Consider the following 14,459-nt stretch of genomic DNA (forward strand, 5'->3'; position numbering starts at 1 on the left):
TCATGGCAAGCCTTTTCATTCTAGTCTTAGTTTCCTTGATAAATATCACTTTTCTACTTTAAATTCCCTTCTTTTACTTGGTAGGAGTACTTCACTCAAAATACTGAAAATAAATAAAAAAGCCTCAGCTTTTCTTCTGCAATGCTAATTTGGAGCAGCAAAATTTAATTAATTATATCAGAAAATACAAGAACCACTGCTTCTTTGATATCTAGAACCAAAAAAAATATCACAACTGCATGTTTTGAGGGTCAAAATACACACACATCCACCTCTGCCAGCTCATTGTTGATTGTGTTCCTGTGTGACAGACAAAAATATATTTTGCAACCTTTCAAACTTAGTCTGATATCTTCAGATGTCTTTGCTCTGGATGTTTGAAAGAAAAGACTTTCTGAGTGCTAGAGTAAAAGAGGTGTTTGGAGATGCTGTCAGAACTAGGAGCCATTCAATAATTAACATTCAACAATTAATTATTTAAAGGCTTTAAAAGAAAGTCTTAAGCTTTCTGAATATATTTCCCAAAGCCTGTTGGTGGTCACATATGTGGGGTATGCTACAGTCTACATGAAAGGCTGAGAAAAATGAGCCTTTACATCCTCCTGCAATGATGGAAGTTCAAGTGAGACAGTGTCTACTGTCAAAAGAAGCACTTTGGAATTCTACAGGACATCACAGGAGGAGATGGCCAACAGGCAGGATAAGTCTGGGAGAGCAGAGTCTTACACTGATTGAACAGAGGGACAGGAAAAACTCACAGGAGGCAAATTAACATCCATGCTTACATTCATCTTCATCACCAGCCATAAGTTGCAGAAACCTTTTTCTTAGCTGATCAGGTAAGTATACCTAAGTAGTCAAATTCTTGGACTGTTATGTTTGTAAATGTGTCTTGTGCCTGTGTTCCTCTCCTGTACTCTCATTATGCAGCCCTTCTCCCTCACAAAGAAGGTCAAGGGATGTTTTAATTGCCTTTGCTAATTTTCAGGTCAAGTATAGCTAAAGAGTTTAAATTTTTATTTCTTTTTTTTAATTTTATTTTTTTATGTTTCCCAAATCCATGGGGAAGTATCATTGGAAGTTGTTGGTGTGTAGATTTTTGGTCGTTGTTTTTGTTGGTTTGGTTTTTTATCTTGCATTTTCTCTTGGAAATTTCCACTTGAATAAAACTATTTTAAAAATAATAAGCAAACAAAATTTTTTGTTGTACTTTGTTGTACAAAGTTGTACTTTGACTTCAGTTTTGAAACCACTCAGATTAACTTTGAAAATGTTAGTAGCCTCACTAAATCCATCACACGTCTGTCCAAATGCAAATTTAATTTACTGCCTCTGAAAACCAAACCAGACAAGCAAACAATAAAAAATGATCATGCCTTGTAAAAGAGAGTCATAAACCATAACAACTAGAAATGTTAACAGAGGAGAAAGGGAGAGAACCGTTCTAAGAATCTATTCTCCTTGACAAGTGGTATTTATTTAAACAGTCTTCTGCTTCATTCTCCTGATTATTACACAAATATTTTATGCTCTGGTTGTTTTACAAGTGCATTAGCTCTTAGAAGAAGTATAGTACTTTTTATTAGTGCTCTATGAGACTGTTATACAAAAACCCACCTGGGAGGTTTAAATTTTATATCCCGAGCTCTACTAATTGTTCTCCAAGGGATTAATTAGGGTAACTTTTTAGCTTTCCAACAAGTTTGTATTCACACTTACACTGAGTTAAGAAAGAGCTTGCACAGTGATCACAGAAAAATTCCATTTGTTTCTTTAATATATCTAAACCTTCTGATAGGGCTCACAGTGGTTACAGTAAAAATAAATGTACATACAAACAGAAGAGTTTTAAAATAACATAATCACAGTTCCATTTGATTTTGTCCTCTGAGTTCTCCAAAGATAATTATTTATAAATTATATAAGGAAGCAGTTGAATGCAGTTAGAAGTCATTCATGTTTGTGATATTTCTGATTATTCAATTGGTTTGCAAAAGTATCTAACAAAATTATCTCTTGCTAGTGTCTTTCCCTGGATGTGCAATTGTACTGTGTTTTTAAGACTAACACAGAGTAGGCCAAATTAAAAAATAATTTCTTATCTTTATTCACATGAATGAAGCCGTTAGCCAAATTTCACAAGTAATTTGTTGAGGTCTGAATGTTAGGTGTGTATTGGACGCTGATACATCTAATTCATGGTCTGATATTCATACATGCAACTATTCTATGTGCTAATATAGACTACCAGCTCAGAGTCCATAATCCCAGAGTAGTTTCCTAAAGAAACCACCTTAAAAAATTCTTTACCACTACACTCTTTTAAAGCCTGATGGCAATTTAAAGAGGGAAAGATTATATTAACTAAGAAGAAAAGGCAGATACCAACAGTAAAACTCTCTGTTGGCCTGTGCTAGGTACTTATTATTCTGTGCCCAGCATTAGTTTGGGACTGTGCAGATCAGCCTGGTCCAGGACCAAGCTTGGGACCATTCAAACAATCAAACAAAAATTCTTTAATTTTATTATTATCTATGTCAACTCAGTGAAACACCCTCCAGTCCAACCCAGTCTCTTCAATGGCAGTTATTAATATCCCTTTTGGAGATATTAAACTAACTACTTTTAAGAGTGTTCAGAAGCAATTTCCAGTTTTGGGTCCTCTCTTATTTTCTGTTGCTTATTAAAAAGATGATAGTCAAAGTGTGTCTTGGGTGAATTTTCTGCCAAATCCAGGCTGTGAAGACAGCAACTGACAGCCTAGCTCCTGCACCTTTGTGAGGAAAGTTCTCACTGTCCCTGGTCTTCCTTGCGATCAAGGAATCTGCACTTTGATAGCAATCCTGTGACTTTGAAAATGGAATCATTTTTTTGCTTGCCAAACAAGTATGGCAACTAAAGCACATAAAAATTCTAGTATAATTCTAAAAGCATGTCAGCTAAAAAAGTTAGTATCTGCATTTCAAAATGGGCAGAAGGCAATCATAACAGAAATTTTCTTTATATTTGTCTGTATTAAAATTTAATTTCAGGATTTTCTGTGTTTTCATTAAAAAATCTTGTATCCCCTTATCCTTAATTGCTATCCATTGGAACTGCTGATTGACCTGGATATAGCCTTCAAAGATGGACTTGGATAAAGGCACCCTTTATAAATCTCTCCAGTCACTGAGGATCTCACTGACTGTGTAAACATCCTAGGGGTATTTCTAAAACGTTTAATCTTGATGCAGTCTGACTCTAGCCTGTTTCCTTCTTTTTTTTTTTTTAAACAAGGAAAATATGGCTGAGAGATACTGATGTGAAGGGAGACACCAAGCTGCAAGGCACTCTGTTCGTGTAGACTCAACCTACAGAGCAAGGTCAGGTTTATCTTGCAGACTGCATGTAGCTTGTTCAGAGTCAGTTTACATATTTCCAGGCTTTCTGGTGTGTCAGAGGCCAACTTCTCTGTGAAGACTTTCCTTCATTGAACAGTTTTGTTTATCTAACACTTTAACTCTTACATTTTTTTTTTCCCTGGAAGGTCTCCGGAGTCTGGTAGCTATGGCTTCAGCAGCTTTACAGAGGAACTCATGCATTACAAGAAAGTCTCCCTCTGGTGATCCAAGCACACAGTTTGACCTTAATGAATAGACAGATTCTAAAATAGGAGGCAAAAGTTGTTTAGATAAGGGCCTTATTCTGTGGGAAGACATTTCTGTGAACTTTTTCAGTACTGTTTAATAGAGTGCCAAAATGCTTATGCCCCTATTAAAAAAGAAAACAAAAAACAAAAAACAACAAAAAAACCCATGAAAAACCCCAAAAAAACAAAACAAACCAAAACCAAAAAAACCCCAGATATTTTCTCAGAGTTAAGGGAAACACCAGCTCTCAAATCTGAAGAGTGTGTAACAAGCAAGTTGCATAGCCTGGAAAGGCAGTCAAAGCACATCTTTAAATTGTGGGGTTCTATTTTAATGAAAGGGATTAGAATCCTTTAACATTTATGATACATTTGAATTATGTAGTAAACATCTACCCACTAATAAAAATATGAAACCTTGGACAAAGTTTAATTTCCTGATTTACTGTAGTACACCTAGCAAGCTATTGCAAGTAACTGTGCCACTGCATGCAGAAGCTGCCACAAATGTCAATTTTACACTTGGAAAATTTGGAAATCCTAAAGATTATGTACTTTCTGCTTTGCTGTATAAGAGCTTCCCCTCATTGGCAGTCAGTCATGATGTTTAAATTTAATTTTCTCTAATGTAATTGGTTTTTGCCTGCTATGTTTGAGGCAATTTGAATCAATATCCCATGAAAGTCATTTAGAGTCCATAGCCAAAACCATTGCAAGCATTGAATCATCTATAGAACAAATAATTTGGGCTGAATTTCCTACTTTCTCTCACTGGCTGTTTATAATGGTATTCACTTTGATTTGATTTTTTTTTAAAGAAAAAATAATAATATGTTTAACGATAATTGCAAAAAATAAATGTTTCCTGATCTGCACTCAACCTTAAATAAAAAAAAATTCTTAATTGAAAGAACAAGTTCTGCTTGCTTGTCCTCCTATTACAAGATGCAAGTTAATGGTTTAATTAGGTCTGTCAAGTCTTACACTTTGCATTTAGCTCAAGGATCCACTCACATAACCTCCCAGAATACGACACTTTCCTTATGCAACACATGTTGCTTCTGGACCCCTCACGAGGAATTCCTCAATACCCCTGGTGTCCCCTGAATGGCTTCTTTAAGAAGGAAAGACCACAGCACCAATCTACCACCTGGAAGGTCACACACTTTCTAAGAGGGCCTAGGCCAAGGAACAAGCTTAGATCTGTTTTGTCCCACAGTCTCATGCAATTGCAATGGAGAAGGTGAAAGATGGTTCTCACTCAGGAGCCAATCTTTTATTCAGCAGTTCATAGTGGAGTCATGTCCCTGCCTCACCTCTCTCTATAGGATAAAGCGTTACACCCCCTCAAAAACAGTCTCCTCTCAGAATGCAGGTGCTGCCAAATTGGCAGAAGACACCAAACGCTGGAGTATGTACGTTTTCCTCCAGAGAGAAACTGTGTACAAAATGCAGATCCACAGGTTGTGCTACTCCACAATACTGGGAATTCTATTGGTACTGAGGGAAATAGGTCAAGATATGACTTGACACTTTATAAAGTGGCAAGATGGCATTTCCCCTAGTGTCAGAGACTTGTATATTTTCCTTAAAAGAAGTGGTGCCCTACATCGTTCTGTTGCAGTAAAGGCTTTGGCTTTGGTTTGAAAACTAAATTTTTAAACCACATTTTTCAGCAATACAACCCACAGGTAGACAAGAGAAATGTTTGCAGTATCAACCTTCAATGCAGCCCATGAGACACGTTAATTTAACCAAGCTGTTTTTCTTCACTCAAATATCAAAATTTCCAACACCATGTACAAAAGATGCCAAAAATTCAAGCACTGAAAGATAATGCATATATATGTTTGTTCTAACTACTAAATTGGATGACTGGGCAGCAAAAACATTGGCTTATGAGCTGTCCAAGAGAATTGAACGCTATTCTTATTCCACTCAAAATTATGAGACATAAGAATAAAAAAAAATACCAATGTCATTTTTTTTACTTTTGAGACTTCATCAGAAGTAGGATTAGAGAAACACAGGCATTGCTTCAACAGGCAGGATAGACCAAATGAACGCCCACAGGAAGAGATATCAACAAGCACTTCAAGAAGCTGTTTGTCGAACCTCTTAATCGTGCTGTTTTTGTCTGTGATAGATCAAACTAATTAGTGACTGGGTTAAAGGATTAAAAATCTTTTATGAATCTTTGACAGACATAGTTTAAATTAGCACTACAGTTTTCATTCCTTAATTGCATGATTTTATAATCCCAATCTCTAAATTTAATATTCTATGAATCCTCCAAAATGTATTGTTTAGTCAGGGACCACCAACATAGACAAAAAAAATCTCTAAGTTATGAAAGACTTTGTGTAAAGGTGTTGCAAATACTGAGTTGCACTGGAAAAGTCTTTAAATTGGCAATCTATTTTACTGCTGGGAAGCAATAAAATTGTTGCATACTTTCTGGTATCTAATCTCTTAATCAATATGAATTCCCAGTAACAAGCAATGAATTCCAACCTAATTGAAACAATTAGCCTAACACTGTTGTCAAGAAAATAAACTATTATAAATCATGACATATTAAGTATTAATTTCTTAATCTAATTTGAAGTATGACTGCACACAGCCTCTCCATGATACTTACTGCTGATAATACAAATGTTGGCTGTGAGCCTGCAAAGAGATCAGTGTGAGTTTATATTGGCATGTGGGGTCTGCAGATTACTTTGTAGAACATAGCATACAGGGAAAATGGAAATTAAGAAATACTGCAGAAATTGTTTATGGTTGGCTTTTCCAATCTGGAAATCTTTTCTAAAGAACTCAAGATCACCTCTGTAAAACTTAGGAAAAAAGGCTCTGATGCATGCAGAAATAACCTTGAAATAACTTGTTACTACAACAAAAATTATTCCTAATTTAGTAACTTAATTTTTTTATTAATTGTGAAGGATTTAATTCTTAAATTCTGAAGATGGAACTCTTAAACTAGACTAGAAGTTTATTTTATTCATCCTTGTACTGTGTGTTTACAAAAAAAAATATTCCTATTAGATGAAAAATAATAAAACATAATAAGCCATAATAAGAGACAACTCCCTGTGTAAAACACAGTCTCTAAAAAAGATAATGTAAAATAACAAAGATAATAAGAAAGGATTATATTCTCCATAGTATTTTAGAGAAAGGACAACTGAGAAATCAATTTCAGCAAGATGCCTCTCATTTACACTAATGCATATAACTTGTCCTCTAAATTCCTTAATAGCAAAACAAAAGATCTGGTCCCTTACTTCATATGTACTGTTCATCTCACCCAGAGGAGAACACCAAAATCAGCTCAGCAAAGTTGTACTATAGAAGTGCCTGTCATGGGAAATATTGTATTTTAAGGTCACATTTAAGTCTCTGGTGTCCATGAGTAAGCTGTGTCAATGAAGGAAAGCTAAGAATACTTTGCTTCATCAAATTTTTACTATTTAAAATATAAATATTTTGTCCTAGCTAATTTTCTTTGTTCTTACTATAGTTAATAGAGAAAGAGCAGCACATCCAAAAGATAATCTTCTTGTCTCTGTCTTTGGCTGAGATTACTTTCAGGAACTCACACAATGCATTTTTGTTTCATATGTCTTAAGTTAGAGAACCTCACACTCTCAGGCTTACTCAAGCCTGTACAGAAAAAGTACTGCAAATTAGAAAATCAAGCAATGTGTCAAATCCCAGATAACTGTTTCAGCCAAAACAACACGTTTCTTTTCTGAGGTGTCTCTTTTGATTTGCTGCCAGATAAAACAGGCAGCAAACAGTAGTGAAAGAGTGAAATATAAAGGACCTACCTTGTATTAGGAAGATCTTAAAAATTCTTGACACATAAAAACATCTATGTATACACCAAGACAATTTTGGAACATGTAAAATATAGCCAACTCTAGAATGATATTTTATATCATGTAATAATGAACAGAATATCTTTGCAGAGAATGGCAAGCATCATTTCCCAAGAAATTTTTCATAAGCTGGCATACACCCTGAAAGAAATTGTATGAAGCTCTAAATCCAGTCCCTTCTGTGAGCACACAATTTACATTTTATTTAATTTAGCAGACTTATTGGCTGGTTTAGGAACCACTGATCTAAAAACGTAGTAAAAGTAGATAAGACCATTTTTAAGAAAATTGTTGTAGAATAAAATAGTTCAAAGGAAACTACAACAATCCAATGATTGTCCAACTGCCTGACCTCTTCTGGGCTGACCAACAGTTAAAAATGTTGCTAAGGGCATTGCCCAAATGCCTCTTAAACACTGACAGGTTTGGGACATTGATCACCACTCTAGGAAGCCTGTTGTAGTGTTTGGCCACCCTTACTGTACACAAAAGCTTGCTAATAACTAATCTAAACCTCACTGGTGCAGCTTTGAAACAATCCTACATATCCTGTCACTGGATACCAGGGAGAATAGCTCAGTACTTCCCTCTCCACTTCTACTCCTAAGGAAGATGCAGAGAACAAGAAGAAGAGTCATCATTTTATGCAAAAATAAAAAGGTCCACATGACACATAATATTTCATCAAAATATATATCTGGACTATTATGTCATAATCACTGCATAAAAAATTATCATAAAAAAAAAAGTAGTAAGAATATTGGAAATGGGATGATTCAAAACAGAGCGTTTTTTGTTTAGTTTTGGTTTGGTTTTGTTTCAACTCACTTTCCAAATCTCTACAAACTCATGAATTCTTGAGTTATATCAGTCAAACTATCCTTTATCCTTAATCTGATTGCTTCTAACATCTTTAGAGGAATCTGTACTTAGTCCATGATTCTATATTGTCATTATTACTGTTAGACTCTTTCCACTAAATCAATAGCAGCCTAATCTGCCTCTAGAGATCACAGTATTTGCAAGAGCTTACTCTTGTTCATGGATCATTTGATATCTATGTAGAGTTTTCATGTCAGTAATGGTGAGGTTTGGGACATAAGAAAACAGCCACACATAATTTTATGAAACCGTAGTCCCACAACTGAATAGCTTCAAATACAAAGCAGAGGACACATGAAAAAAAGACAAAGAAAAAGTTTGAAAATGTAGAATCCTAAGTGCATTTGAAATTAGGCAAAAAAAAAAGACAACTGTCAGCATTCATCTAACATGCAAATTGAAGAAATTTTTCAAAATGTCTTTCAGAGCTGAAGCATAATTGTGCTGTAAGTTAATGGGAATTGTGATCCTAAGCCATGTACCCATGATAAAAATTGTAGACTGTGCATGACAGAATTGCAGAATTTCATAATGGTTGGAAGGATTCTATGGCAGTAATTTAGTCCAACTCCCCTAGTCAAATAGGATGACCCAAAGCCAGTTGTACAAATACAGTCTGGGGCTGTATTTGTAATATCTCCAGGGATAAAGAGTCCACAGCCTTCCTTATGAACCTGTTTCCAATACTCTATCATACTTTAAGTAAAAATATGTTTCCTGATGCTCAGACAGCCCATCCTGCATTTTAGTTTGTGCGTCTTCTTCATGCCACTGGGAACCACTGAAAATAGCATCCCTTCAGATATTCACATACATTGCACCCTCCTTTCAGGTATTTACATAGATTTAGAAGATACCTCCTGAGCCTTCTCTTCTCTAGGAGCAGTGGTCCCAGTGTTCTCAACCTTCCCTCACATATGCAGTACCCCAGGCCCTTAACCACCCTTGTGTTCCTTTGTTGAAGTCTCTTCTGTATGTCCATGTCTCTCTTGCACAGAGAAGCCCAGAAGTGGACACAGTACTACAAGTGTAGTCTCACCAGTGCTGAATAAAGGGGCAGGATCACCTCCCCTGGAGTTTGATATAGCCCAGGCTACCATTTGCCTTCCTTGCAGCAAGGGCTCCCTGGCTCATGTTGAAGAGTTGTGCATCAGGACCCCCAGCTCCTTTTTGGCCATGCTGCTTTCCAGCTGATCCCCAACACATAATTCTGTACAGAATTATTCTTCCCCAGGTACAGAACTTTGAACTTCTCTTTGAACTTCACAGGGTTCCTGGTTTCTTCAGCCTATATCCATTAAAAGGAATTTTCTGCTATGTTAAATGTTTTGCTCCTTGTAACTGAAATTGAGCACAAGTTGCTGGATATTTTTTCTGAAAGAAAAAAAAAATGCATGGTTTTCTTCCCTTCATGGACAAGTATATTTTCATTTCAGTACTTCCAGTAGAAAACAATTGAAGTTGTAAAATGTGAATACCCCCTTGCCTATGCAACTTTCAAAATATAACAAAACCTTTTCAGTTTTCAGGAGATGGAAGGCAGAAGCTCTCCCCACACACTTGGCAGAAGTGATGGAAAGGACAATTACATTTTGTTAACAAACAAACATTCAGACATAAGGTAAAATTATGCTTGAGTGCACAGAATTTATTTTTGCCAATAAAGATTTAGTAATAAAAATGATAAAAAACTTATTAGTTCTTCTCAGTGGAAAAGTGATTTTTATTATTTTATGATATGGTACAGATTGCTCTTCAGAAATATGTAGAGCAAACTACTTGAACAGAACAAAAGTGTCACATGAATAAAATGCAAAGAGCCCACTGGGGGCGTATATAATAATTCTCTAGGGTTTTTGTTGTTGTTGTTGTTGTTATCGTTTTTTGATTGGTTTGTTGTGGTTTTTAATAGAGCAAATATCCAAATCAACATAAAGCTACATTAATGTGAGACACTTGAACTGGACTGGGACCTCAAGAGGGACTCAAGGGAGAAGAAGGATCCATTGAAGCTGTTCAAGTCCACAAGCACATCTCCAGATAGTCGAGGATTTAAATTGCTTTCTTCATCCTTCATTGGTGCTTATACTGCTGAAAGAAATGGCTTCAACATGTACACGGTCTGATTAATTTCATGGTACTTATAAATTTGATTCCATTATAAATTGCATTGCAAAGTACTGTTTTCAGCTAAGATGAATACATAAACGTGCATAAATTCAGGGGCTAGACCTGCAATGCAATAAAACAGTGTTAATCTGAACATTCCTAAAGAGACATGAAAATATGTATACTAGCAGGAAGGAACAGCCAAAATGTGCTACACCAATGCAGTTCTTTTGTTCCAGCCAACATATGGTAATGTAAAATTATAGTAATTGCCTGATCCTTGCATTTCAGAGTAGGCAAATTAATGTATTCAAATTAGTGGTTTAGTAGTTTCCTCCCCTCCTGTTTTGTCCTAAGCATTCTGAATTCAAACCAGCTTATTGAGATATCAAGTGCTAAAGGATGAAGCTAGATTGGCTTGATGGACTTAGAACTTTCTAAACATGAGAGAAATTTCAAAAAATTAAACTCTAAGAAAGAGAAAAAAAATCTTTTAGGCATCACTTTCACCTGTTCCTCACATATAATAAAAAAGTGAAATACAAGCAATCAGGTTATAAAAATACTTCCCTCAAATCAGAGGCAAATTGCATCAGGAAGAATTTATTCCCAAGACACTTCAAAATGTAAAATCCCTGAATTTTAAAACACAAATCAAGGTATTGGAAGATAGTGGAAATAATGTCATGAGACATTTCAGGAGTAAGGAACTTTGTAAAAGTTTCTTCTCTAAGGCATTCAACATCCCTTTAGTTTATTTATTCAATTTATCAACAGCTGGAAAAATTAGGAAATCTTAGAATTTCATTTCTTGGAATTGTGTTTTGACCTTCAAAGCTTTGCAGCTGCAAATTCCAGTATTTTGTTGCATGCCTCCTTTCATTCCAAGCCTGTTTCTTTTTCTTGTCCCATCAAATGAATACTCCCCGAAGACAGCACAAAGTGTGTTTCACTGTTGAACTTTCTGTGGAAAGAAATGTCTGCTATAAACACCTGAAATTTTTCATCACAAGAATGCTGTTTTAGAAGTGAGCATTCTATATTAGTTTCTAATATCCCTTAAAATAAAGCAAAACCCACAGAAACCTTTTTTTCTAAATGTCCTATCGTACTAAATTTATGTCCATTGTTAAAATGTTGAGTCTTGTGGCTGACAACCAGAAATGTTAGCCTCCCTAGTAGGATTATTTTCAGTGTCTGAACAAGTACTTTTCTGTTTTTGCTCTTTGTGATTGAGAAGTCCCCATAATTATCTACAGTATCCTATTACGATCTTGAAAAAAATTCTTCCCTCTATTTACTCTTTTCCATGACTTGTAGAGAAGCAATTAACCTGTTACGCTGATTAAGCTTCTCTTTGCTTTTCTATCTGTTATCTTGTTTTGTATACAGACTGTTCAGAATATATTTTAATATTTCTGCCAAATAGATTTCTGAGATATTTTCTCTGTACTTCGTGCAACAGCAACAAAACACACCAGTAAAAAATTCTGGACAGGTTACTTTGAAGAAGATCTTTTAAAAAATTATTTCTTTAATTACTTATTTAGAGGAATCTTGCATTCCCTATTGCCACTGTCTATATTTCACAATGGGAGAACTACTCTGGTTTTCCAGTATAGCTCTGACATTTGAAATTCTGGAAAAGTGCTAACTGTTAGACATCACTAGTAAACAATTATTTGTCATGAAAAAAATCATTTGGGATTGAAAACAAAGTGTTTGGAGCCAGGGGATGCCTTCTGAGGATTTATTAATGAGGGGAATCCCTCAAGAGACTGGTAGACAACCATTTCTCCTAATGGAACCTCAAAGTCTAAAATAATAAAATCTGTGACAGGTTGTACTTTACAGAATAAACTGAGTAGTATAAACTAGTTTGATTTCCTTCTATTTTTAATTTTTTACAACTATTAATAATAGTAAAATTAGTTACACTTAAAATAGTTGTACTCAATTTATTTCTAGAATAAAAAATAGGAACCTCTAAGAGAACCTGCAAGAACTCCATAGGTATTTTAAATTTATTAGCAAGCAACTGAATGCTTGAGGTACACTAAAAACTGGGTAAAACCTAGAATGCAGTGCCACTAGACTTTATATATGGTCATGCTCAGTTAGGGGAGAATGCACCTCTTTGTTCAGCCAGACAATGTGTGTTGCACTCATTTTCGCAAAAAAAAAAGAAATCTCAAGATTTAGAAAAAATAAGAATAATAATGAAATAAGAGGAAAGGATCAGTATACATTCCCGGTCAGATCAGCTCAGTTTAAGCGAGCCATAAATTAATTCTCTCAAGTGAGGAAGTGTCTCAAGCCTGTGAATAAATTACAGTAAGTTGGTCTGTTACATTGGCTGCACTTAAATTTAAATAAAAATTTCTGTTCATAATCTCTCACATAACAGGATAATTCAGAAATGCTAATGTTTACCGTAAATGACCATCTTAAATGAATTCTAACAAGCAGGCAGGTGAGTAGAATTTATGGTGACTGAACCATATTTAAAGCTTTCAATTACAGCAGTATATTCAAAGATTTCATCTTGTTGTTCTGAATATTCACATTGTGTTGATCCTCATAGGATTAATAACTACAACAATTCACACTTCTGAAACATTCTTTGTTCATGTTTCTCTGTCTTGGCCTCTTTGGTAAGTTTGATATATACACTTCATACCTTAAAGTGTAAAAATAGAGTGACTACTGAAAACTGTACAAACACAAAACTTCATGGGCTACAACATAACATTTTTCCAGGCAAGAAATTAAGAAATTAAGAAATTAAGAGAAGTATCTCTAATACACTTCCAAAATGTGAAATTAAATTTTCAGAACTGAAGCCTTTCTGGTTAGTTGTACCTTGACTAAATTTACTTCAGAGACTGTGGTCGCTCTAGCAAAAACTGTGTGAGATCCTACACTTCCTGAAGCAGTCACATGAGTAAAGAAAATAAACAAGCTTGAAAACCTGGTACTATCCAGAACAAGTTCTTGCTTGACATTAATATCATTGATTAAAACAGTAGCTTAAATTATCTTCAAAAGGTTCAAGCCTGAGCTGTCAGTTAAATGTGCAATTACCGCTAGTCATTTCCTTGATCTTGTAAAATCTAAATCTGAAATTACTCTTCCCTCATCTATGGATAAAGTTACATTAGTAAGATCTTTCATTTTGTTGCTGCTTAAGTTCTTACAAAGTCAGTGTGAGCTTGTTTTCCTGGTTTGTACTGACCAAGCTAACGGGGTATGGACTCAGCTGCCATTTCCATGATGAGCCTTCAGACCTCTGTTAAAACACCCACTATTACCTTTCTGATTTTTAGCAGCTTAATGTACATGAGAGGGCTCTTTTAGGGTTTCTTTTACACCATAAGAAAAACATGATTTTTCAATCAAAAATTTAGATTCAGAAAGTGTTAAAAAGACATAAATATTTTTTCCCACCAGTATAGAAGAAATGCTTTTGTCAAACAGCCAAAGAACAAAACAAAAAAAAAAAAGGGGGGTATTTGTTAGAACTATCTGACCTGTGATTTGTTTTTCTTCTGATCTAATTCTTATCTAAATACTCTTAGTTTGCTTCCAAGAAAACATATTTTGCCTACTGTGTGATTTAATTAGTTATAGTTGGCATAGCATTTTGAGGATGTGATTCTGTCCAGCCTAAGTTACCTCCATCATCTCTCATTTACTGCCTGTCTAAACTAAACTAAATAAAATATCATGCTATCTTTTTTTTTTTTTAAGTATTATTCTAGAAATGCACATCTTAAATAAAATGCAAAATATTTCTGCATTTTTGCATCGTGGAACAGTATTATTCCATACATGCATGTCCCTTTATTTACCATTCTCAGTCATCAACAGCAGAAACACCAGCATTTCCACTGAATGCCAAGAAAGTCAATGACATGATTTATTTTTATTGGTAGTACTGAACCCAAGTTACA

Source organism: Motacilla alba, chromosome 3, assembly GCF_015832195.1.
Source record: "Motacilla alba alba isolate MOTALB_02 chromosome 3, Motacilla_alba_V1.0_pri, whole genome shotgun sequence".
Classification (NCBI taxonomy): domain Eukaryota; kingdom Metazoa; phylum Chordata; class Aves; order Passeriformes; family Motacillidae; genus Motacilla; species Motacilla alba.